The following is a 26,865-nucleotide window of genomic DNA, read 5'->3' on the forward strand; positions in this document are numbered from 1 at the left end:
ATTAGCCTACAAAATAATACAGGGACATCATTTTATTCTTACTTCAATTTTTATTGTACCTGAGTTTTTTAATGTACTTCACTCCCACCCCTTCTACTAAGGAAGTTCCAACTCCACACAGAACCAAGACCGCAGATAGTAAGCAGTACTGAGTTACTGAGTATAGTACGTTCCAGAAATATGTTCGCGTTTTCCAGAGAGCTTTCAATATTGAATCATATTTTCTCACAGGTACTGTCCGTTTGCCTACGTCGCATCCTGATTTCCCCCACCTGCTTCTGCTCGTCCTCTGTAAAAGCTGGGCTGTCTTAGCTCTTTTCTGAAAACATTAATTTCTCTTAGGAATTGGACGTTTACGTAATATTATACAGCTGTTTAATTAAACTTAAATAAAAGGGCCTCGATAAGTAATTAACTGTCACGTGATTCCCCCCCCCCTTTCTACGACACTGCGGCATAACCACTTGGACGGACAGTAGATAGCATGTCTGAGTAATTTTATATTTTCGGGTCGGGCAGAAGTGAAGATTGAATTTACAGTACGTAGAGTAGGTACAGAATTATTTCAACATGAGTTACTAGTACGAAGGACGAAACTGGCAATTGGAATTAGATGCAATAGTCTATAGTGCGATAATATGCACAAAAGAACTGGAGCCTGTATCGAAATGAACGGCCACCATTTTCAAAATTGTGTTTAAATATTCATATTATGATTATTTTTCAATTTAACTTCTTTCTCTATATTGTACGCTAATGTGCTGTAGACAGTATAATATACACTGCATAATGAATACGTTCGCATGGATAACTCACTTCGTGAGTAAAAACACTTATTCTTAATACAGTACTGTGCTTTGATTAAAGAAAAACCTAATGAAAATTATCAAACTCAAAATCGCGATATTTCCTAGTTTACGTAAATGGATGAACTACTTTACTTCCTCCCTATACCTAGTAGAGTGATTTGTGTTTTACGCCAGTATCATCGAACTCCAGTCTTGGAAGGGGGAGCAAGCGGTGTTTTCGGTTCTCTAAAGGTATAGACAGGTTAATATTAAAAATGTTAGTAAAAATAAAATGATGTCCCTGTATAAATCTTAGGCTTAATGATATATAATATAAATAGTAACGGCATAAATTGTATCAGTTTAGATTGTAAACCATGTAAAAATTTTAACAAATAAATTCCCATATCAAACTGCAAGAAACAACGGGGGGGGGGAAGGGAAAAAGAATGAACATACATCAAAAGAAGGTATGAACTTCAGATGTTGTCCAGGAGATAAACATTTAAGTATGTACACAGAGAAAATTATTTCCTCTATGGCAGCGTTGTCAGACAGCCTAAACGGAGCGGAGCTTTCCACTATGCCTCGTTGCGTGCTCCGGTGCTTCCACGGACATAAGCAAGTTCACGCTCCCACTGCACTCTCTAGCTCCACAACCGGTTTTGGAGCGTACAACTCTGACACTACTGCTCTATGGTAATTCAGCTGTTGACCAGACGGGATCAAGCGTGACCTAGTGTGTCAACACATTTTCGGTAATCGCGATTGGAGATAATCGCGATTAGCGACTGTAGTCTGTCACTAGTATTACAGTCTGAGTTTAAACCCGTGCATACTGAAGCGTCACCCACAGTTGAAATAAACATGAATAATTTTAAAAGATACAATTATTGAAAGTACAATGTTGGAAAACATAGGATTGTACAGGATAGGAACCTATGGCGGGCTTATGTGAGGGCGGCAATGAACCTGCGGGTTCCTTAAAAGCCATAAGTAAGTATAATGTTGGCAAACAAAGAAATAAATGCTAGGGAGGTAACAAAAACAAATACAAGGGAGATGATAGAAATAAATGCTAGGAAGATGATAAAAATTGTAAGATAAGCAGCTAAGATTGGTTGAAACACGTCGTTCCGTACAGTTTTATTCGTCAAAAGTAGTAGAAGGTTCTCTGATAACGAATTTTAATGACGCCATGTGCGTCAGGTGTCATACGACAGCTGAACTGTGGCGCGAGGTGACAGACCAGTAGTGAGTGATCTCATAGAGTACACGGCGACTCACACCAGAAATTCCCAAGAAAATCGAGCCTTTTTTTGGGAGGGATACATTACGACCCTTTCCAATGCCAAGTACAGTTAAGTGAAAATAAAAGAAGCCTGCAATAAACAAGGTTTCGTTATTCCCAAGAAAGGCATCTTCTGTGTATTTAATAAGATTGGTAAAGCTAGAATGGAATTAATTTGTATCATCTCATGGGGTGCGGTGACTTGTGACGGGGGTGGATTTGCTTGCTTTTTCCACTCTGGAATTAATCCTATCCGAGCTTTGCCAGTGTTATTAGGTACAAATAAGATGCATTTCTTGGAAATAACGAAACCACGTGTTTTGCAGGCTCCTATGATTTTCACGTAACTGTACTTGGCATCGGAAAGGGTTGTTATGTACCCCTCCCAAAAAGGCTCGATTTTCTTGGGCATTGCTACTGTGATACAACGTGCACTCTGATTATGCAATCACTCGCTACTGGTCTGTCACCTCTCGCCGCAATTCAGCTGTCGGTGTGGTTCCTGACGCACATGACGTCATTCAAATTCGTTATCAGAGATCGGAAACAACCCTGTATGACGTAATAAAAGTGTAATAGTCACCTTAATTTCACTCATACGCTAGTTAAATATCGCAGTTAATAAAGGGTCGAAAAATAAACCAATTAAAAAAATTAATCCATCCTCAATGCTTCGATAGAGAACCGTTTCTCGTGTATGAAATATTGACTATCGTTTCAGTCTCGCACAGTACATGCACGCAGCACAAGGATCTGCTCATCATTGATGTAAATTATTGAATGATGATAATAAAGAAATATAACATTAAATTGTAAGAATGGTAGAGCCACTGGGAGAGGAGGAGGAGATTTTTTAAGTCACTCTTTCGAATAAAGTCACAGTAGTTTTATATCTGTTCTTTCTTTCTTGAAGTAGTCTTGTCTTTTATGTTTTCTCTTCACCTGAATTGAATTTAATTCTGTTACATTCAACACTAGCGCACTTACCTTGAAAGACACAAATGCTCGAGTAAAAGGGATAAGTAAAAGCGATTTCTTATCTCTGGGGAAGAGAGAGGCTGCAGCATAAAACAGAGAAAGACCCGCACGCAACCGACGCGAGAGCAATGAATGTTTCGTCTTTATTTATTGGATTATGAAACCCTTGCGGTTTACATCTTTTCAAGAAGGAAAGATGCCGTGCTCGCCTTTGTTTTCGAGCTTAGAGAACATCCTTTTCAACTTGAGCACAAACTCGTCCAAGATTTCCTTCACCTTGTAGAATATCTATAAAAAAAAAAAAAAATCTGACATACTTGCGATTTTCTTTGAATTTGTTCTCTATTTACCGGGTGATTCGAAGCTAATGGTAAAGCTGAAGGAGTTTATAGGCCCTAAACATTTCTCGAATAGGAATCTGTGGTCTCCGAAGTAATCCTCAGTCAGTAAAACAGGACCTACATTGCGTGTGTAATCAGACTTTTACCTTACTTTCTGCCACCACATTTTGACTGGGAGAATTTACAACTTTTGTAATAATTTGTTCCAGAGCTATTACAAAATGAGCCACTTATCATGCGTCCACAGATGTGGATGAAACAGGACTGAGAACCAGTGGCGTAGCATGAAATTTTGAGCAGGGGAAGCTAACTCAAGTTGTCTTTCATGCAATATGAGAAAACGTATTACAAAAATACAGTCTTAAAATAAATAGTAGTCAATTTCAAGTCAGCAGTCGAAGATTGGTTGGAACATCGTAAGTAACACCAATCAGGCATGACCTCAAATGATACGTAATAAAATATGATTTCACGGTTTACACATATCTCTTAACAAATAGACACGTATACGTATAACATTAGCTCACTCCCTGTCATACTTACAGAAATCACAATATTAGTATCATTACGTAAGTATGCGTCTGTCTTTTGGTTGTGTCCTTCATTGACAGCAAGGGAGTCGGTCATTTGTTTTTTAAATCACACTTTTGTTCGTAAGTCAGTTTTGATAATACAATTGTCCTAAAAAAATCAAGTAAATTAGTGTCAGGAACTGTTATTTCGCTCATTATTTATTATATCAGCCACAATGCACACTAACACTTCAACTGAACACAACTGACGAAAAGGGATAACTCGGAAACTGCTTATTTTAAATGTTAAAGCTAGCTTCTTTGCGTGCCTTGCGACTAGGGTAGTTTAGTTAGAAAGGGATGGAAAATCTGCAGGGTGGATTACACAGAAGAAACCGGTTTGCTTGGAAGCTGGTGTGTGCAGGCTTCTTGTTTACTGCTGCATCACAAATCATCCTGAGCTGCCGCATCACAGTATTTAACGCGTAAATATAAATTCTATTAAAATTAATAAATAATTTTCTCTATAAACTGCAGGAATATTATGAAATTATTAACTGGGGAAGCTAAGCTTTTTAGCTTACATTGACGCTACGCCACTGCTGAGAACTAGAATACTTCTTACTCTTGCTGTACACACTGTAAATCTCGAATATGTCCGACGTCGGATCGGAAGACGAGATCCGGTTGAATGGCCAGCCCGATCCCCTGGTCTGATGCTTTGTGATTACTTTTTTGGGGGCATATCGAAAACTTCGCTTACGAAACATCGGTTAAGATTTAGGAAAACTTTTAGCCAGGATACCAAACTTGCAGCATCTCATGTGGTTCGAGAGGCTGTTGGGTAGGCACCAGAGTTTCTTAAGTGGTTGTACGGAGTGCTTGAATGTTGACGAGTCAAGTAGATGTACCGCAATGTGGTACCTGTTTTGCTAATTTGAAAAGTATTACTATGCTAATACTACACTCATTTTTTTCCTCATTTGCTTATTGTATTATTTCCTGGACATAAACACATACACGCAAAACATAATAATTATAAATAATACAATTCACAATTTAGAAGACGACCATTGATCGGTAAAGGGAGCTGATCGCATAAAAATATATATTTTTATGTGATTTATAAAGATTAATATACTAATTCTAAATCATCAAGATTAATAACGTAAGACGAAAAGAGAACTTTATGCTCTGCAGCTATTCGGCTGCAGTGTTGAAGTCCTCCATGTTGTCTGGATATCTTCCACTACTTTCTTTCTTCGTAGTTGAGTTTAATAGAAAACTGAAGGGTTCAGAAGGGTAGTGAGCCAAGCGCCATTTACTAAAACCGTAGAAAACAAGAGTTAAAATGAAGTTATTACCATAATTCAATGGAAACATATAGCAAGTAAAATATACACATTAAAACTTAATATGTCAATCTTCATTAAACTATGGTATTCACTTAACTTTAACCCTTGCTTTCTCCGTTTTTAAAAAAAGGCGCTTGGCCCACTATGGCTCTGAACCCTTCAATTCAAAATCACAGCGCAAGGGGCGCGATCGAGGGGTTAAACATGGATTAATTCATCTACTAATGCTTCGCAAGTTACTTTTTTATTCGAGTTGTAAATGTGGCCCTTAGATTTATTTCATTATTACCGATAGTATATTATTAGTTTGTACAAAATAATCTGGTTATTTTCTTCCTAAGTGAGTTTTGCCAAAGTCGAGTTCTATTAAATTGGTTTCTCGCACCCGAAAACGGTAGACTCTCACTCCATTTTATCAAAACTCTTAGTTCCTTTTCAAAATAAAATAGGTCTAGATATATACTCGTTTAACTTCTTAAGGGGAGTTGGTCATTATCGCATGCAAAATAATGGTAAAAATAGCCTATCTTCAAACAGTCATAAATATAATACTATTTATCAGAGGTCTTTCATTTTTGTTAGCTATGTGTGTATACATATTAAGCTTTAAAGTGAAAAAGAATGCTTACTCTAGAGTAAATCTTTATCCTTAAATTAATTTTTTTAATTAAGCACAATTTTTTTATAAATTCACTACATGTCTGTGATTAGGTACACTCTATTCACTTATTATAGCACGTATTTAATTGAAAATTTGACCACTTACTGCTAATAGATACTAAAACATACCCTACTAAAATTATTCATGTATCTGTAATATTATGAGTATAGGCCTTATAGAAATCATCACCGTTAATAAATTTAAAAACAAATTGACGAAGATTAGTATAAGCCCTATGCCCATAGGCCTAATATTACACATATTTTAATAATTTTAGTAGGGTATGTTTTAGTATCTGTTAGCAGTAAGTGGCCAAAATTTTAATTCAATGTGTACTAGGATAAGTGAATAGAGCGTACCTAATCACAGGTATGTAGTGAATTTATATAAAAAATATGTTTAAATTCAAAAATTAATTTAAGGGTAAGATTTACACTAGATTAACCATTCTTCTTTCATTTTAAAGCTTAATGTATATACATATATCACTAAAAAAATGAAAGAGCTGTGATAAATAGTATTACATTTATGACTGCTTGAAGATAGGCTAATCTTACCATTACTTTGCATGCGATAACGTCCAATTCCCCTTAAATGTGGTTTCCCATAGACGAAACCCAGTTAAATCACTATCACGCACACCAAAACGGTAGATCCATCCCATCTTATCAAAATCCTTAGACTTGTTTTCAAGATAAATTTTACAAACATGTAAAAATTTCTCGTTTAATTTAACCCCTTAAAATGAGTATTGTCGAGATATAGCTACATCGCTATTTCGCACCCGAAAACTGTACATTTACTCCATTTAATCACTACCCCTTGGCGTGTTTTTAATACTCTTTTGATTTAGTGTTCTGCCCAAGAGTAAGTCTTTCACTGCAAACCCAGCTTTCTCCAGTCTTTCCCATTTTCTGCCTTCCTCTTTGTTTCCTCATATGATCCACATAATATTTTAATGTCGTCTATCATCTGATATCTTCTTCTACCCCGAACTCTTCTCTCGTTCACCATTCCTTCTAGAGCATCCTTCAGTAGCCAGTTTCTTCTCAGCTATGACCCAACCAATATCTTTTCCTCTTCCTGATCAGTTTCAACATCATTCTTTCTTCACCCACAGCTTCATTTCTTATTATCTGTCCACTTCACACGTTCCATTCTTCTCCATATCCACATTTCAAATGCTTCTATTCACTTCTCTTCACTTCGCCGTAATGTCCATGTTTATGTCCCATACAATGCTACACCCCACACAAAGTACTTTACTAGTCTCTTCCTTAGTTCTTTTTCCAGAGGTCCGCAGAAGACGCATCTTTTTATGTTAAAAGCTTCCTTTGCCATTGCTATCCTCCTTTTGACTTCCTGGCAGCAGCTCATGTTACTGTTTATAGTACATCCAATGTATTTGAAGCTGTCCCCTTGCTCTACTGCCTCATTTAGAATTCGCAAATTTATTTTCCGTATTTCTTCTTCCTATGACCATGGTCTTCGACTTATTTGCTTTTATCTTCATTCCATACTGCTCACAGCTTTACTTAGCTCCAATAGCATATTCTTTAATATCATCTCCTCTTCTGCTAACAACGCCATATCTTCAACAAATCTTATGCACTTTATATATTATTTTAATGTACCGAAGTACATATGATATTTCCATGCATGGAAATATCATATGTACTTCGGTACATTAAAATAATATAGCTATATGATATGCGTAAATCACTTCGTGATTTAAGACGGCGCTTATTCCGTCGGATCCCGGCCAACTAGTCACTCATAACGAGTGCACCTCAGCACATGTGTGGACTTCGGTCCTACGTTCATAGACATCTATGACGTAGTGCAGAGGGCGGCCACTACAGGGAACCCAAGAGTTGGAGCTTAATCTGAGACGATTCTGTCCGACGCCGGGGTGGTATCCGGTGTGGCTTAGTGGATAAAGCATCAGCATGTAGAGCTGAAAACCCGGGTTCAAATCCCGGCGCCGGAGAGAATTTTTCTCCGTTCCATTACTCTTACATCGTATTATGCACTTTATTTTTTTACTCCTACTATCACTTCTCCCATGTTCTGAAAACAGTTATCTACTAAATCCTCCATGTAGATATTGAAACAGGGTAGGTCATAAAGAACATCCTTGATGTACTCCTCTCCCTAGTTCACTTCCTTCTGATATTTCTTCTCCTATCCTGACTTTCACTCGTTTCATATAAAGATTATTGAACAGTTTTCTCACTTTCCAATCCATGCGAATTTTCTTCAGGATGTCCATCAGTTTATTCCAATCTACCCTGTCAAAAGCCATTTATAGATACTGTTTATATTAAATTTACAAATATATAGGAGTTGATAATTTAATTTAGCCCTCTAAATGAATTTTCCATAGACGTGACGCACCCGAAAACGGTAGATTTACTCCACCTCATCAAAATTCTTAGGTTTGTTTTAGAGATAAAATTGACAACTAATTATGCAAGAATTGCTCGTTTAATAGGTACTACTTGATGTCTAAAGTCTTCACTAATGAGTTCTGTTGATGTAACGTGCATTTTAGTGTTTATTTACAAGCTTCGGCAATCTATAGGCATCAGCGTTATAGATCTTTATGAGTATGTGGATTACCATTATGTTGCACCAAGCCTACCGTATGTTTCAGTTAAAATTGCTCATAGGAAATTGAGGAAGTGTGTGATTTTCCACAGCCGACTGCGAGACCGTGCAAGGAAGGCGTGGAGTAGCTACAGTCGCATCACGTGGTTCGACGCATTTCATTCTCTCGGTAGGGTGAAAGAGCGGAAATTACACTCCCTACTTAGTGGCATCCTTCCGAACGCGGTGAAAACTGGAATCTTTGATGAACGAAGCCGAGGGCACGTGGGCGCCTACTTAATCCTTAGGGTAACCGTCAGATTAACAATGGATGAGCCCGCACCTCCATCTTCAACTGTTCCCTTTCATCTCGCTCTACATTAGTGTCACTGCGACGGGCTCTATGTTGTCTCTTTAAAAAGACACTACATTGTTTTTATGCTCCCACTATTCTACATATAAGAAGAAAAGCATTGTGATACTGGGGAAGTAGTCTCATTTCGAGATTAGCACGGAAAACGCTTGTTACTGTATTTATTATTACGAGAAAATTGATTTTTACACGCCGTTTATCTGTCTAAGAGTGGCTGTTTCTGCCAATGTTATCTCATTTCGAGATTAGGATGAAAGCACGCTTGTTACTGAATTTATCATAACGAGAAAGTTGATTTTTACATACCGTTTATCTAAGACTGGCCGTTTCTGCAAACGTTTTCTCATTTCGAGATTAGGATGAAAAAAGCGTGTTACTGAATTTATCATAACGAGAAAGCTTATTTTTACATGCCGTTTATCTGTCTAAGAGTGGCAATTTCTGCAAACTTTATCTCATTTCGAGATTAGGAAGAAAGCATGCGTGTTACTGAATTTATCATAACGAGAAAGTTGATTTTTACATACCGTTTATCTGTCTAAGAGTGGCCGTTTATGCAAACGTTATCTCATTTCGAGATTAGGATGAAAAACGCGTGTTACTGAATTTATCATAACGAGAAAGTTGATTTTTACATACCGTTTATCTAAGACTGGCCGTTTCTGCAAACGTTATCTCATTTCGAGATTAGGACGAAAAACGCGTGTTACTGAATTTATCATAACGAGAAAGTTGATTTTTACATGCCGTTTATCTGTCTAAGAGTGGCAATTTCTGCAAACTTTATCTCATTTCGAGATTAGGACGAAAAACGCGTGTTACTGAATTTATCATAACGAGAAAGTTGATTTTTACATGCCGTTTATCTGTATAAGAGTGGCAATTTCTGCAAACTTTATCTCATTTCGAGATTAGCACGGAAAACGCTTGTTACTGAATTTTTCATAACCAGAAAGTTGATTTTTACATGCCGTTTATCTTTCTAAGGGTGGCTGTTTCTGCAAATGTTATCTCATTTCGAGATTAGGATGAAAGCACGCTTGTTACTGAATTTATCATAACGTGAAAGTTGATTTTTACATACCGTTTATCTGTCTAAGAGTGGCCGTTTATGCAAATGTTATCTCATTTCCAGATTAGGATGAAAGCACGCTTGTTACTGAATTTATCATAACGTGAAAGTTGATTTTTACATACCGTTTATCTAAGACTGGCCGTTTCTGCAAACGTTTTCTCATTTCGAGATTAGGATGAAAAAAGCGTGTTACTGAATTTATCATAACGAGAAAGCTTATTTTTACATGCCGTTTATCTGTCTAAGAGTGGCTATTTCTGAAAATGTTATCTCATTTCGAGATTAGGACGAAAGCACGCTTGTTACTGAATTTTTCATAACCAGAAAGTTTAATTTTACATAACGTTTATCTGTCTAAGAGTGGCCGTTTCTGCAAACGTTATCTCATTTCGAGATTAGGACGAAAAAACTCGTGCTACTGAATTTATCATAACGAAAAAGTTGATTTTTACATGCCGTTTATCTGTCTAAGAGTGGCAATTTCTGCAAACTTTATCTCATTTCGAGATTAGGACGAAAAACGCGTGTTACTGAATTTATCATAACGAGAAAGTTGATTTTTACATACCGTTTATCTAAGACTGGCCGTTTCTGCAAACGTTTTCTCATTTCGAGATTAGGATGAAAAACGCGTGTTACTGAATTTATCATAACGAGAAAGTTGATTTTTACATGCCGTTTATCTGTCTAAGAGTGGCAATTTCTGCAAACTTTATCTCATTTCGAGATTAGGACGAAAAACGCGTGTTACTGAATTTATCATAACGAGAAAGTTGATTTTTACATGCCGTTTATCTGTATAAGAGTGGCAATTTCTGCAAACTTTATCTCATTTCGAGATTAGGACGAAAAACGCGTGTTACTGAATTTTTCATAACCAGAAAGTTGATTTTTACATGCCGTTTATCTTTCTAAGGGTGGCTGTTTCTGAAAATGTTATCTCATTTCGAGATTAGGACGAAAGCACGCTTGTTACTGAATTTTTCATAACCAGAAAGTTTAATTTTACATAACGTTTATCTGTCTAAGAGTGGCCGTTTCTGCAAACGTTATCTCATTTCGAGATTAGGACGAAAAAACGCGTGTTACTGAATTTATCATAACGAAAAAGTTGATTTTTACATCCCATTTATCTGTCCAAGAGTGGCCCTTTCTGCAAACCTTATCTCATATCGAGACCTTTGGAGAAACATGCGTGTTATTGCAGTTATCATAACGAAAAAAGTTGTTTTTTACATGCCGTTTATCTATCTAAGAGTGGCTATTTCTGCCAATGTTATCTCATTTCGAGATCTTTGGAGAAACACGCGTGTTAATGCATTTATAATAATAGGTAGAAAAGCGCAAAATATGCATATTTTGTGTGTTCGTTCCATGGATGCTTATTCACTACAGAAACTCGTTAGTGATTCGATTCTTAGTCTGCATGAGAGGGCGTGGTATCTTTCACAGGCACCTTCGCACAATTTACACACGCACTCTGCACTGGGCTCATGGTAGCCTGTCGTTTTGCAGATCTTGAAATGAAAACCATGCACTGCGAATCGCAGGGCGTTAGGTCTGGGGATCGAACAGGCCACAGTTCACTAATTAACCTCTCATCAAAGATGTCGACAATCGCACGCAATGAAGTTGCAGCGGGATGAACTCTGGCCCTGTTTTGCTGGAACACACCATACCTTCGTTATTGCATTTATCATAAGGGAAAATTGGATTCTGAAATACTGTTCATCTAGGTCTATCAGTAGCGATTGCTTTAAAAGTAATCCCACTTCGAGTTCTTTATGGGAACACGCGTGATAGGCCTATTGCACTTACAAGGAAGAAGTGGATTTTGGCATGCTGTTTGTCCTTCTGTAATGATTCCTATAAAAGTAACATCACTTCGAGATCTGTAAAGCTACAGACATGTCATTGCTTTTATCGTAACGGGAAAGGGGATTTTGGTAAGTTTTTTTTATGTCTCTTTGAATGCATTTATCATAGCGGGAAAATGGGTTTTGACATTCTGGCCGTCTCAAAGTGGATTTTGGTATGGTGTAAGTCTGACGATGAATATCACTTAGTGGCCACTTCCGTAGCTCAGTCGGCTGAGGCGCTTGCTGCCGATTCAGAGTTGCACTCGTGCGTGGGTTCGATTCCCGTTTGGGCTGATTACCTGGTTGGGTTCTTTCCGAGGCTTTCTCCAAGAGTGAGGCGAATGTCAGGTAATCTATGGCGAATCCTCGGCCTTATCTGGCTATCACCAGTTTCATGGACGCTACGTAACCTTATTAGCATTTCACTCCAATCATACTGATTTAAACTGTCACTGACTACATTGTTACTTCTTTCTTTAGACATCATCCTGATAGTGCTGTATTTTAAAAATTGTCTCATAATAATCTCTTTCTATTATCTAATATTATTTGAAATATATTAACATTCTATGTATTTTAGCTTAATTCTGCTACACAGTTTATTTCAGTGTTTAATTAATAGTTCATAGTATTTTGTTGTTTAATTCGTAAATAACTCCTGTATACATGTAACTCTCATCTAAATCAAATTGTTGAATTCTTTGTTTTTTTTTTAATTGGGTTATTTTACGACGCTGTATCAACATCTAGGTTATTTAGCGTCTGAATGATATGAAGGTGATGATGCCGGTGAAATGAGTCCGGGGTCCAGCACCGAAAGTTACCCAGCATTTGCTCGTATTGGATTGAAGGAAAACCCCGGAGAAAACCTCAACCAGATAACTTGCCCCGACCGGGAGTCGAACCCGGGCCACCTGGTTTCGCAGCCAGACGCGCTGACCGTTACTCCACAGGTGTGGACTGAATTCTTTGTAAGTTCATGCATATGTATATATACTTTTTGCTGGTTGAGTGGAAGAGACGGCCTTACGGCCTTAACTCTGCCAGTTAAAATAAATAATAATAATAATAATAATAATAATAATAATAATAATTATTATTATTATTATTATAACCTAGTTGTTGATACAGTGTCGTTAAATAACCGACTAAAAATATATAATTTGCTGCAAAATTAATCTCATCTTTCCACTATGGTGCGTTATTTCGTAATAATCGTAGTTGTTGACATGCTATGTAAGTTTGTTATACTACACATTGATTGGTTACAATAGAAACTATAGATATTGCAATGTTGTTATGATTACTGCGGTAAGTGAAGTGATATAAAATGAAGTTTCCCACTTTGTTGTTTGAGTTTCCATTCGTTCTCGATCACAAATTTCTCTGACTTTTCGTGAGACATGATTCCTCCACTGACGCAAACAGTAATGTTTCAAACGATGGACTGCTATGGGGATAGTACAGGTATATGAGCTAACTAAGAAGTAAGATAAGGATAAAGGAGAGGCAATTTTTCACTATTTTCAGTTCGGCTAATGAATTCTGTCCATCCCCATTATAGATCTATGATATGTATGTAAATAAACAAATCACAATTATTGATTTATTGTAAAAACAGCCGTGTGTTTTCTCTGGAGAACTTGCTCCAGACGTGAAATGATGGACATAAAGAGACGGAGTGGTAGCAGGTAAGATGGCGAACGGAACACGGACTATAAAATAATAAAACAGGACCGATGTAATTGTTGCGATTCTATAGCAAGCAACACGGAGATTCTTTGATCTGCAAACCGCAGATCGAGTCTGTGTACATTAAGGACAAGAGACTTTCACTTCAAAGCAAAGCCCATTGTGAGTTCCCCCTCTTTATCAGACTCTGCTATCAAGACAATGGAGTACACATTAATTAGTTTGTATTACGAACTGGAAAGAATTTATAACAAAAGTTTAATTTGTTTTATTTTCATCGGAATGGTAAATTTACGTTCCCGAATCGTTGATGGCATGTTAAAATACAGTACGAAAAGTGCTTACTGATATTCAGATTGATGACGCCATCTATAATTTGAGACATAAGCCTGTCCTTGACTCTTGGACACTTCCTTTTAATACTTTCTCTTATATTGGTGGTGGTAGTATTAGTGGTACTAACTATTGCTGTTGTAGTAGTGGTTGCAGTAGTAGCAGTAGTAGTAGTTGTAGCTATTGCAATTTTAGTTGTAGCAGCAGTAATTGTTGCTACAGTGGTTATAGTTGTTGCAGTGTTTGTACAGTAGTTGTAGTTATAATTGTTGTTGTAGTTGGTTGTTACAGGTTATAGTTCAGTTAGCTATAGTCGTTTTTGTAGTATCAGCAGCAGATGTTTTGATAGTAGCAGTTGTTTTAGTAGTAGCCTAATTGTTGCAGTAATGGTAATTATAGATATTGCTGTAGTAGAAGTAGTAGTTATAAATTTTGCTGCAGTAGTAGTAGTTAAGTTGTAGTATATTAGTTGTAGTTGTAGTTGTAGTAGTGTACCCGTAGTAGTTACAGTTGTAGTAGTATAGTAGTTACAGTTGTAGTATAGTAGTATAGCAGTTACAGTTGTAGCAGTATAGTACTTACAGTTGTAGTAGTGTAGTAGTATAGTACTCACAGTTGTAGTAGTGTAGTAATATAGTAGTTACAGTTGTAGTAGTGTAGTAGTATAGTAGTTACAATTATAGAAGTATAGTAGTTACAGTTGTAGTACTGTAGTAGTATAGTAGTTACAGTTGTAGTATTGTAGTAGTATAGTAGTTACAGTTGTAGTACTATAGTAGTTACAGTTACAGTTGTAGTAGTATAGTAGTTAGTTGCAGTTGTAGTAGTATAGTAGTTAGTTACAGTTGTAGTAGTATAGTAGTTAGTTACAGTTGTAGTAGTATAGTAGTTAGTTACAGTTGTAGTAGTATAGTAGTTAGTTACAGTTGTAGTAGTATAGTAGTTACAGTTACAGTTGTAGTAGTATAGTAGTTACAGTTACAGTTGTAGTGGTATAGTAGTTACAGTTGTAGTGGTATAGTAGTTACAGTTACAGTTGTAGTAATATAGTAGTTACAGTTACAGTTGTAGTAGTATAGTAGTTACAGTTGTAGTAGTATAGTAGTTACAGTTACAGTTGTAGTATAGTAGTTACAGTTACAGTTGTACTATAGTAGTTACATTTACAGTTGTAGTAGTATAGTAGTTACAGTTGTAGTAGTATATTAGTTAGTTACAGTTGTAGTAGTATAGTAGTTACAGTTACAGTTGTAGTAGTATAGTAGTTACAGTTACAGTTGTAGTAGTATAGTAGTTACAGTTACAGTTGTAGTAGTATAGTAGTTTCAGTTGTAGTAGTATATTAGTTGTAGTTGTAGTAGTGTACCTGTAGTAGTTACAGTTGTAATAGTATAGTAGTTACAGTTGTAATAGTATAGTAGTTACAGTTGTAGTAGTATAGTAGTTACAGCTGTAGTAGTATAGTAGTTACAGCTGTAGTAGTATAGTAGTTACAGTTGTAGTAGTATAGTAGTTACAGTTGTAGTAGTATAGTAGTTTGATTAGTGTATGTTATATTTGTTGTTTCAGTAGTAGTAGATGTAGGCCTAGTAAGTAGTAGTAGCAGCAGAAGTAATTGAGCCGTTCAGAGCAAAAGTGGTGTAGGGGAGAGTAGGGTAGTATCGGACATCGGGTAATATCGGACAGTGCGTTTCTTTCATCCATCACCAGATGATAGTATCTGAATGACATGGTTACGTTTCTGTATTCGACATCACAGAAACGCAACCATGTCATTCAGGTACTATTATCTGGTGGTAGATGAAAGAAACTCACTGTCCGATGTTACCCGATGTCCGATACTACCAAACTCTCCCCTAAGTCAAAATTGGGTAATGAGGTTTAAAGTAAAATTTTTGTAAAATACAGCGCAAAGTAGCAATTAATGTCCTTCTTGCTATCCACTGACTACTAATATTTAAAATAAATTGAATATTAATTGCTACTTTGCGCTGTATTTTACAGAATGTTTACTTTAACCCTCATTACGCATTTTTTATTTACACCACTTCTGCTCTGAACGGTTCAATTATAGTTGTCGTTGCATCAGTAGTCGCTAAAAGTCTGGAAACGGTGAATAGCTTCCTGAATTATACGGTCACATACTTTCTTGGCTTCAATTTTCTGGGATTCCATTTTCCGTCGCTTGTTGGCTGATTCGGGAGGAACCTCAAATAACAGGTTGGTGGCAGTAGCAGTCGGACACTTGTATTACCAAATACATTGTAAATAGTTCCGAGTTCTTCCACAAACAAACATTCTTTCGTTACGCTTTACTTTTGCAATCTCCAAGCTGTGTCGTGCTGAAGCTGACTACAGCACTTTCCCGCGTAAAAATAGCCGATCAGAGCAGTGATTTCAGCTTCGCACATGCTCATAATTGTCTACATTCTCATGTAAAGTTCTGAGTAGCACTACGAATCCCTTGAGGCACCAAACGGCGAAGAGTGAAGACCAAATACTGTATAACGCGTCATGAACATAACCACGAGAAATTGTCAAATGGCATATCAAATACTATGGTATTAAAAATACATTATATGAGCAAAAATTATCATTGTGCTGTAGCATAAGGATGGGCCGCCCCTGCACTGATGCACACAGTCTTACAGTCTGCGTCACCGTTTTTGGCGTGTGAAATAAGTAATGGGAACGTTAAGTGCTAGTGTCTTACCTTTAGCGTAGTCAATCTGACAATTGTGTGACGTGTATATGAAGTGGTACCATTCTCAGCTGCACTAGCAACATACTTACAAACTGGGTACTATACTCTAGGACACACGCCAAAAACGCTGGCGCCAGCTGTACTCTGCGTTTGTTTATAAGGCGGTGCAAGCGAGAAGGACATGAGCGGGGGATTCTCCGAGCCTTTCACTTCCCCTCTTATGCCCAGGTCTGCATTAAACGTAAGTTACACGTGTTCGAAACCGGAAAGCTCATTTGTGGGCTCCCTGTTGTTGGTTGGAGGATTTTAATACAGTCAGTATGGCAGCAAAACGAAAGATGGGTAGACCAACATGGGGATGCAACGGACAAAAACTGTTAGTATGCGAGAGAGAAGATATAGAAAATTCTGTGACAGTCGACGCGCTGATTACAAGATGGAGGCGATCGAAGTAATTTGCGGCATCTCGTTATCGTCCGACGCACGGTTAATTAATTTCTATGAATTTGTCTCCCGCATTATTTGGAATATGCTCTGCTGAGTCGATTGTCCTTCCCCCTGCAAATATGAGCAACACATGCGGGCTTCGTGATTGAATTAGCAGAGCGGGACAACCTCGCGATTAGCGAGTCTGCCTTGAATTCTAAATATTCCAGACGTCGTCTCCCAGTCCCTGTAGGCTACACGTAATACATTCCATAACAAGGTAACAGTCTTGCAAAAAAAGTTATGAATCGTACAGGACTTTAGGATTTTGTAATAATTTGTGCGTTTTGGCTGACGGTATTTGAAATGTATATAAAGATCGCACATTTTCTGCATTTAGAAACTAGACAACTAGACACTGAGCAGGCCTTTGTGGATACTTCTCATTAGATCCAAGAGTCTTTTGTGCAAATTTTCCGAAGGTATTTTCTAAAAGTGTCATTAGCAGGGTGATGAGACATCCCGCTTTTAATGGGACAGTCCCAGTTTTGAATATTTTGTCCCAGTGTCCCAAAAAACTTTCTCGGGACGAAGAAAGTCCCGATTTTTTAAGAATAATAAATAAATTGTTAACTGCCTCCCATTGGAGGTAGCCCAGAAGGACTCAGTATACTCTCCTACATGAATTTTAAAATATTAAATGTTTACATAAATTTGTTGACAGAAAATTAAAATAAACATGTATGAATTATAAAGTGAAGAAAGAGAAATTAAACAGAGTGAATATGATGACTCAGAATTAGGCAAGAGCGTTTCAAAACTGAAGTTATAATGTCAGTAGTAAGTGTCAGTGGTAGTTCAAAAGTCTTCCTGAAGCTTTCAAAGAACTTGGGAATCACACCACGAGCTCCAATAAGAAGACCAATCACCTCAATGTCTTCAAGCTGGTATTTTGCTTTGAAGTAATCAAATGTTGGCAGATAAATTTTGATCTTTTCTTGATTGACATCCTCCGGCTGGCTACTTCCCGTTTCAATCCTTATGATAGGATCAATTATATATCCTTTCTTGGTAGTCTGGGAATACGCTATGATGTCAATACGTCTAGAGGAGCCATTAGTAGCAAGGCAAAAGATTTCCTCTTCTACCGTCCAAGACTTTTTTCAAAGCAGTTGCAATTAAGGATCGAACATGATGATGTCTGGCATTTCGGAGGAGTAAACCTCTGTTACACTGACCTTGGACGTGGGCAAGGGTTTCAGTCTCCGGGCATCTTCTCTAGTATAATTTTACTATGTTTCAACATTTCTTTTCTCAGAATCTATGGGTCCTGTTGTTGTTTAGTCAGCTATCTAAAGAAAGATTTGAATCTCATAATTAACACCAATAAGGCACTCATGAAGCAACTAGGCTAGGAGATAATGGGGTAGGGTGGCCAGTTCCTTTCCCTCTCTATACATAGCCTACATTCCCGATTAGCTACATATTCAAATAATCAGACTATAGAACCTCTGGAAAAAAAATTGTATGCTTAATATGCATCGTCTGCACAACAACAAATAATTTTAATATCTTTGAAAACCCAGTCAATTTTTTTTTAATTATGACAAATTTTAGGTTTATTATTATTATTATTATTATTATTATTATTATTATTATTATTATTATTATTATTATTATTTGAAGGATTCGTAACAAGCTTTTTTTTTACGGTGATGGGTTGTTAGCCCTTCGCCCCCCATTATTATTATTTGCACGCATTGTATTCTTCACCTGACATAATTAGGAACATTAAATCCAGACGTTTGAGATGGGCAGGGCATGTAGCACGTATGAGCGAATCCAGAAATGCATATAGAGTGTTAGTTTGGAGGCCAGAGGGGAAAAAGACCTTTAGAGAGGCCGAGACGTAGATGGGAAAATAATATTAAAATGGATTTGAGGGAGGTGGGATATGATGATAGAGCATGGATTAATCTTGCTCAGGATAGGGACCGATAGCGGGCTTATGTGAGGGCGGCAATGAACCTCCGGGTTCCTTAAAAGCCAGTAAGTATTATTGTTATTATTATTATTATTATTATTATTATTATTATTATTATTATTACTACTACTACTACTATTACTACTACTACTACTATTATTATTATTATTATTATTATTATTATTATTATTATTATTATTATATTTGGTTATTTTACGACGCTTTATCAACTACTGTGGTCATTTAGCATTTGAGTGAGATGAAGGTCATAATGTTAGTGAATTGAGTCCAGAACCAATCGCCAAAAGTTATAGAGCATTTGCTCTTAATGGGTTGAGATAAAGTCAGGAGAAAACTTCAAACTAGTAACTTGTCCCAACCATGATTTGAACCCGGGGCCGCTCGTTTCACGGTCAGACGTGCTAACCGTTAGTCCATAGCGGTGAATAATAATAATAATAATAATAATAATAATAATAATAATAATAATAATAATAATAATAATAATACTTACTTACTTACTTACTGGCTTTTAAGGATCCCGGAGGTTCATTGCCGCCCTCACATAAGCCCGCCATTGGTCCCTATCCTGAGCAAGATTAATCCATTCTCTATCATCATATCCCACCTCCTCAAATCCATTTTAGTATTATCTTCCACCTACGTCTCGGCCTCCCTAAAGGTCTTTTTACCTCCGGCCTCCCAACTAACACTCTATATGCATTTCTGGATTTGCCCATACGTACTAGGCCTACATGCCCTGCCCATCTCAAACGTCTGGATTTAATGTTCCTAATTATGTTAGGTGAAGAATACAATGCGTGCAGTTCTGTATTGTGTAACTTTCTCCATTATCCTGTAATTTCATCCCTCTTAGCCCCAAATATTTTCCTAAGCACCTTATTCTCAAACACCCTTAACCTATGTTCCTCTCTCAAAGTGAGAGTCTAAGTTTCACAACCATAAAGAACAACCGGTAATATAATAATAATAATAATAATAATAATAATAATAATAATAATAATAATAATAATAATATAGCGTAGCTCAGTCGATTGAAGCGCTTGCCTGCCGATCCGGGGTTGCGCTCTGGCGTGGGTTCGATTCCCGCTTGAGCTGATTACCTGACTGGATTTTATGGAGGTTTTTCCCGATGGTAAGGCGAATGTAGGGGAGAGTCGGGTATTATCGGACATCAGGTAATATCGGAGTTTCTTTCATCTACCACACGATGATAGTATCTGATTGACATGTTTACGTTTCTGTGATGTCACATAGAGAAACGTAACCATGTCATTCAGGTAGAGCCTACTACCATATGGTGGTAGATGAAAGAAACTCACTGTCCGATACTACCCGATGTCCGATACTATCAGACTCTCCCCTATGTGGCGAATTCTCGGCCTCATCTCGCCAAATGCCATATCGCTATCACCAATTCTATCGACGGCAAGTAACCTAGCAATTGATACAGCGTCGTTAAATAACCAAGTATAATAATAATAATAATAATAATAATAATAATAATAATAATAATAATAATAATAATAGAACAAGGGCAATGTTAAAACGTTTATATAACTTTGGAATAGTTACGATCGCATTTACAAGCCATACACTTTGTATGGATGCTGCTCCTGCCAGTGGCCTGAACAGACAGGGTGACAGTCAATTACAGACCAGTGCCTGCAATTAGTGGAGCCTATACTGTGATTGCCCAAGTAATCAGGTAGTAGTTGACCTGCTATCTCATGATTTATCTAACTCGCGAGGTCGGCAGGTCGAATCCCAGCGTCGAGTTAACCCGACTGGATAGCGTATCAAACGTTTCCGATTGATTTGCAGCACAGCGTTTAGGCAGGATCTCTATACGGGTGATTAGCCGTCCTCTCATCGCTGAAGTGCTCCAAACTTTGAGAAAATTAGCACACAACCTGTCGACGGCTAAGGTGCAGTTTTTTAGCTGCTTGGAAGCCATGGTGCGAGTCTGAGTGACGAGTGCGCCTTTGATATTAATATGATTCCAAATATTATCCTATTTGGAGTTACGCTACCTAATTTCACAAAATCTCTCTTGGTATAAAACGAGTAGGATTCTCAGATTTATTTTTAAATCAATCCGTCTTAATAGCTCAGTTGCCAGATCTCTGGATTATGAACCTGTGGCAATGCACCGGCAACACAAAGCCATAATCTCCATTGAGTATACTAAATTACCATGTGCTAAAAAAAAATCCATCCCATCATTAATTCATTTTAAAGAGCGATAAAATGCTTAGCATGGCTTCCTGCGGGAGGGACGTAAAGCTGTGTGTCCCATATAATAGATATACAGTATTTCCTGCACATATACGCAAATGACCCTGCCCCTGATATAGAACTTCAGGAAAAATATCGATCGTCTAGTTCAAAAGTGCGATAATTAAAAAAAACAAGTTTTGAGATATCTTCAGTTGAAAGTTTCAAATAAACCACTTAGAAAGGAGCAGAGTTCTGGTTCATAACCACGACAATTAGAAATGAGTCAGTATTCAGGACGAGTATATCACAGTCTTCCAATTCATTATTAATACATTTCGAAATGTAGTAATAATTAATTAGTAAAGTCCATAGTTATAATTATTTCTAAAACAGTTTATTTTTTTTCTGTTTGGTTGTAAATATGACTTATCTCAATACTGAATCGGAAAGAGCTCCGAAAGGGGCTTTCAGTAGTATACATAACTAAAAAATGGCAATTTTTGAGTTGTGGCACTTTTGAACTGGACGATAGATATGTTAGATATTTCTTGGTCATATAGAAAATTGGCGCTGAATAATCTCTGTAGATAAAAGCGTCATTAAACAAAATGCTGTACTGTTAACACTAAAATTTACCCCAACCATAATTTTATAGGAAAAAATTTCCAAGAAAGTTTAAATCCTGAAGCTTAACAAAAATGGTTTCTTAGTTTACACTGAAATTTAACGAAAGTGATACGCCTGTTTAAAAACAGAAAAATCAGAAGAACTTTTCAATCCTAAGACTTATCGAAAGTGTTATCTGAACGCAGTAAATTCAAGAGATAATTTAAATTCTGAAATTTAAAGAAACTGATATTAAATTAAAAATATAAAATTCACAAGAAACTATAGACCCTGAAATTTAAAGGGAGTTTAAATCCTAAAATTTAACGGAAGTGATGTCTGAAAATGTAAAATCACAATAGAATTTAAATTTTGAAATTTAAAGAAAGTGATGTTTAAAAATATAAAATTCACAAGAAAATTTAAAACATAAAATTTACATCTTGATTACAAAATTTAACGAAAGTGATATCTGATATTAAAATCTTGGATTTGAAAGAAAGTGGTTTTGGTATCTGAAAACAGAACATTCACAAGGTAATTTAAATTATGAAGTTTAACAAAAGCGATGTCCGAAAATAGGAAATTCATAAGAAAATTTAAATCCTAAAATTTAATGAATGTGATATCTGATAATAAAATACTGGAATTAAAAGAAAATGGTTTCGGGATAAAAAAGAACAGTCATAACAGACATTGGATAACCATAGCAGTTGATAAAGCGTTATAAAATAATCAATTGAAAAAAAATCACAAAACAATTTAAATCCTGAAATTTTACGAAAGCGATACTTGAAAATAGGGAATTCACAAGAGAATTAAATCCTAAAATTTTACGAAAGTGATATTTGAAATTAAAATCCTGGAACTGAAGGTAAGTGGTTTTGGTATCTAAAAAGAACAGTCACGAGACAATTTAAATCCTGAAATGTAACGAAAGTAACATCTGAAATTAAAATCCTGGCATTGAAGGAAAGTGGTTTCGGTATGTAAAAACAGAACATTGACAAGAAAATGTAAATCCTAAATTTAACCGGGGAAGCACGTTTGCGGTAATTTTCTAGGACCATAATCTTTTTGCTTCAAAACAGGCAACCCGTTTGCAGCATGGTTCTGCTAGTTTCAAGGGCATGTTTGCGACAAGACTCAGGAACACGTGGTGACTGACTTATGACACATGGCACATTTTCCTTTCAAATTTTCACAGGCTTAGAACTGTCCACGGCTTGGTTAAAAATATGGGTATATTTCTGTGACAATAATGCCGTCTCGTTTGATGTTCATAAAAATCTACAACTTTGTTGCATGGAATTTCAGCCCCAACACTTTAATGTACTGCAAGAGTCCAAGATCTCTATTCTGATATTCTTCCCATAGACACACGATGAAATTTATTTTGTCGGTCGTACTTTTTTTTTCTCATGTACAGTAATATTGTCCGGAATTTACAGAGTTTATCTTGGTGCGGCCAAGTGTTTGCATTTCCAGTAGAACATCGATGGTCTTGTAAATGTTGGGATGTGGCAAATAAAATTGAGAATCGTAGAATGAATGAAAGGATTCAGGCCCATTTGTCGATAGTTTAAGTGTTATTTTTTGAGTTAAGCGAACATTACGATATCAGTTGTGCCAACTTTAATTTATAAGCTTAGTTCAGAAATATCAACATTCTTTCTTTTATCGATAGTTTGTGTGTGTTTTTTTTTTTTTTTTTGCATTAAGCGAACATTACGATATCGGTGGTGCTGTTGCTTTTTGGACACCCTTTCAGGTTATCAGGATTAAAATATGTTTTTCGATATACCGCAATCGGGTCCTCCAAAACCAACGCAAACTGGTTGTGATTTAATCCTCCTGATTAGCCGTCCTGCCGCTAACATGCTGTCCCCAATTTAACGAAAGTGATGTATTAAAATAAAAAATTCACAATAAAATTTAAATTCTGAAATTTAATGGAGGTAATACCTAAAAATAGAAATAGAACTATTACAAGAAAGTTTAAGTAGTGAAATTTAACGAAAGTACACAGATTCTTAAATTTAACGTGATTAATTTTTTTTTTGTCAGCGTTTTACCACACATCTATGGTTTACCGTAATACTCATCGGACACAACTTTGCCGAGCGCGCTACCCTGTCGGACAGGTAGTAGACATCTCGCGGGAAGATGACAGGATGATGGTTGAGAAGTGATTATGAAAATGAAGTGATGTTTGGATAGGAGTCGGGTTGTGGCGCTTGAAATTGACACTATCTCAGCTTTCGCCTGGAGGGACTCGAGAAATCACGAAAAATCTATGTCAGAATAGCCTTCCCCTGGAATCGAACCGCAGACCTTCCGACCACCACCGTGACGAAATTGATATATAAAAACATAACATTGACAGGAAAATAGGAATTATTAAATTTAAAGAAAGTGATATTTATCTAAAATCTAAAAATTCTGAAGAACATTTAAATCTCAAACAAGAAATGTTCAACATGGCTGACGAAATATTAAGTTACTTGAAGAACACGCTGTTTTGTGCTACACCGCATTTTCAGTTCGCGATATAAAGACCATTTTTCTCTCCTTCTTGTCTTGCATACAATGTCTTATTTATTTATTTATTTATTTATTTATTTATTTATTTATTTATTTATTTATTCATTTATTTATTTATTTATTTATTTTATTGCTAGTAAGTTTTAAATGAATACAATTTAATACAATATAATATAAACTAATCCACTCCTGAATGAGTAAGACTCGTGCTCAGGAGAGGATTCCAATACATACAAAAATAAAATTGAGAGTGAATAAATTACAGATTAAAAAGTGTTAAATATCTTTAACCCCAGACTACAAATCCAACAAAAATTAAAACTAATAATAAAACTAATTCATTTACAATCTTTGAATCACTGCAGTGTAGAAAAACTGATGTATTTGAAGAAAATGTGTTAGTCTAATTGTATTTTAACCGCCGTAAATCTCCCAGTTCTCTCGGAGAGTAAATGTCGGTCGTTTTGTTGTACCTACATCATCCTACGAGCTGATTGAGCTGTGGCTGAATTATTAATGAAGGCTAGTAAATTTGTGGAAAATTCTGCATTCTCCTGCCTAATAATTTGACTGTTGGTTTCAACCGGTAACCGGACTAGAAAAATATAAATTGATGGCATGAATTTCCGTGGAGTTATTTTAACGTGCGATGCGGCTTTTCCAATAACCCACAGGCAGATACGTAATCAAAACATCGTTTGAATAAACAAATGCTGTTTGCGGAGTGATTTTGCCATACACCAAGACATACAAACACATACTGAAAAGTCAGATTGTGCACAGAAGCTGTTATGTCAGTAATATTTCTTCCTGTCAACCGCTGGATTAGCGTACCTGATCGTGAAATGAGTAGGTCCGGGTTCAAATCTTGGTTGAGACAAGTTACCTGGTTTCGGTTTTTCCGAGGTTTTCCCTCAGCCCATTAAGAGCAAATCGCACCCCCGGTAAAATACTGTCGTATATCGAAAATCACATATTACTTTCGTAATTTTTTTCCAACGCTGTTTTACTGGTTGGAGGTACAGTAGAACGTCTCGTTTAGGCACAGTGAAAACGTAAACAAAGTGCAGGAGGACGAGCCGTACGATAAATACGAGGGATGCACAAGGTTTTAGTTACAACATTTATGGCGGAGCATTAATTGAAAATGTTTTTCAAAAAACACGCAAAATAAAAGAACAAAAATTTCATAACGTTATCATATAGCCTACACATTTTAACAAACAAGCAATTGTAACGTTGAAATAATTCAACATAACAAATGAAATTTTGCTACTTATATTATGTTGCTTTCAAGCAGCATTTTTACAGTCATGAATTTCATTCTCTCTGTGATTAACATAATATCACCGTCTTCTGTACTGTACCTGAATAAATAATTATGTTTAGGAAAATAGTGTTGTCACTTCAGACCAATATACTGTAGTTCTGTTAATTCGGCCACAGAAGATGGTGATATTATATCAATCATACAGAGGATGAAATTCATGACCGCAAAAATGCTGCTTGAAAGCAACATCATATAAGTAGCAAAATTTGATTTGTTATATTGAATTATTTCAACGTTACAATTGCTTGTTTATCAAAATGTGTAGTCCTATATGATAACGTTGTGCAATTCGTGTTCTTTTATTTTGTGTGTTTTTGAAAAATATAATTTCAATTATTGCTCCGCCATAAATGTTGTGACTAAAACTTTGTGCATCCCTCGCGTTTATCGCACGGCTCGTCCTCCCCTCACATGTTACCTGCACTTTATTTACGTTTTCACTGTGCCTAAACGAGACGCTCTACTGAAATTCTAACAATAAAATAGTAGATTATTAAAGTTTTGGCACCAATTTATTAATAGTACATTATGCAACGAGCTTATAATGGTAGTAATTAAGACGCGAGTACGTTTATGAAACGAGCGCAAGCGAGTTTCATAATTTTCATACGAGCGCCTTAATTACCATTGTAGGCAAGTTTCATACGACTTTTTATGCTCGCCCATATATCTAACTTGATATTATTAATAAGTATTCATGTTATTCTTATCTGACTGGGGAGCGGAACTGACCTTGTGCAATATCTCGTAAATTGTGAAATGTGCGCAGACGCGAAAGTATTGATTTTTTCCGAGAAACAAATGTCATTGAACTTGATATAATCTATAGAGTAAAATAAACATTAATCTTGATATAACCTTGAAATTGATTTAGACATTGAAAAACGAGATGACAAATTGAATTTATTTGAATATTATTTACAATTAACGCTAATTATTATAGTAAAGAACATAACCTTCTGCGACAGTATTGGATTTCCAGCCTCCGTGACGTTTCGCTAGTTGTCTTACGATTGCATATCCGAGAATAATCGATACTTGCGGTTTCATATTGCTACAATGGTGTTTTCTGATTGGTGGAACACCTGAACTTTAATGAGTTCCATTAAAGGACTGCTACCAGGTGTATAATTACTACATTTCGGGATGGTCGAGCATGAAATATTTTTACAGCAATGTTTTA

General features: G+C 36.3%; 1 non-coding gene across 1 annotated transcript; it reads left to right on the forward strand.

The window, feature by feature from the left end:
• The first annotated feature begins 7,844 nt into the window (after positions 1 to 7,844).
• On the forward strand, positions 7,845 to 7,916 carry TRNAY-GUA (transfer RNA tyrosine (anticodon GUA)). The gene has a single exon. It is a non-coding gene; the product is annotated as a tRNA-Tyr (tRNA).
• The last annotated feature ends 18,949 nt before the right edge of the window (positions 7,917 to 26,865 follow it).

The sequence above is a fragment of the Periplaneta americana genome, chromosome 8 (assembly GCF_040183065.1).
Source record: "Periplaneta americana isolate PAMFEO1 chromosome 8, P.americana_PAMFEO1_priV1, whole genome shotgun sequence".
NCBI classification, from domain to species: domain Eukaryota; kingdom Metazoa; phylum Arthropoda; class Insecta; order Blattodea; family Blattidae; genus Periplaneta; species Periplaneta americana.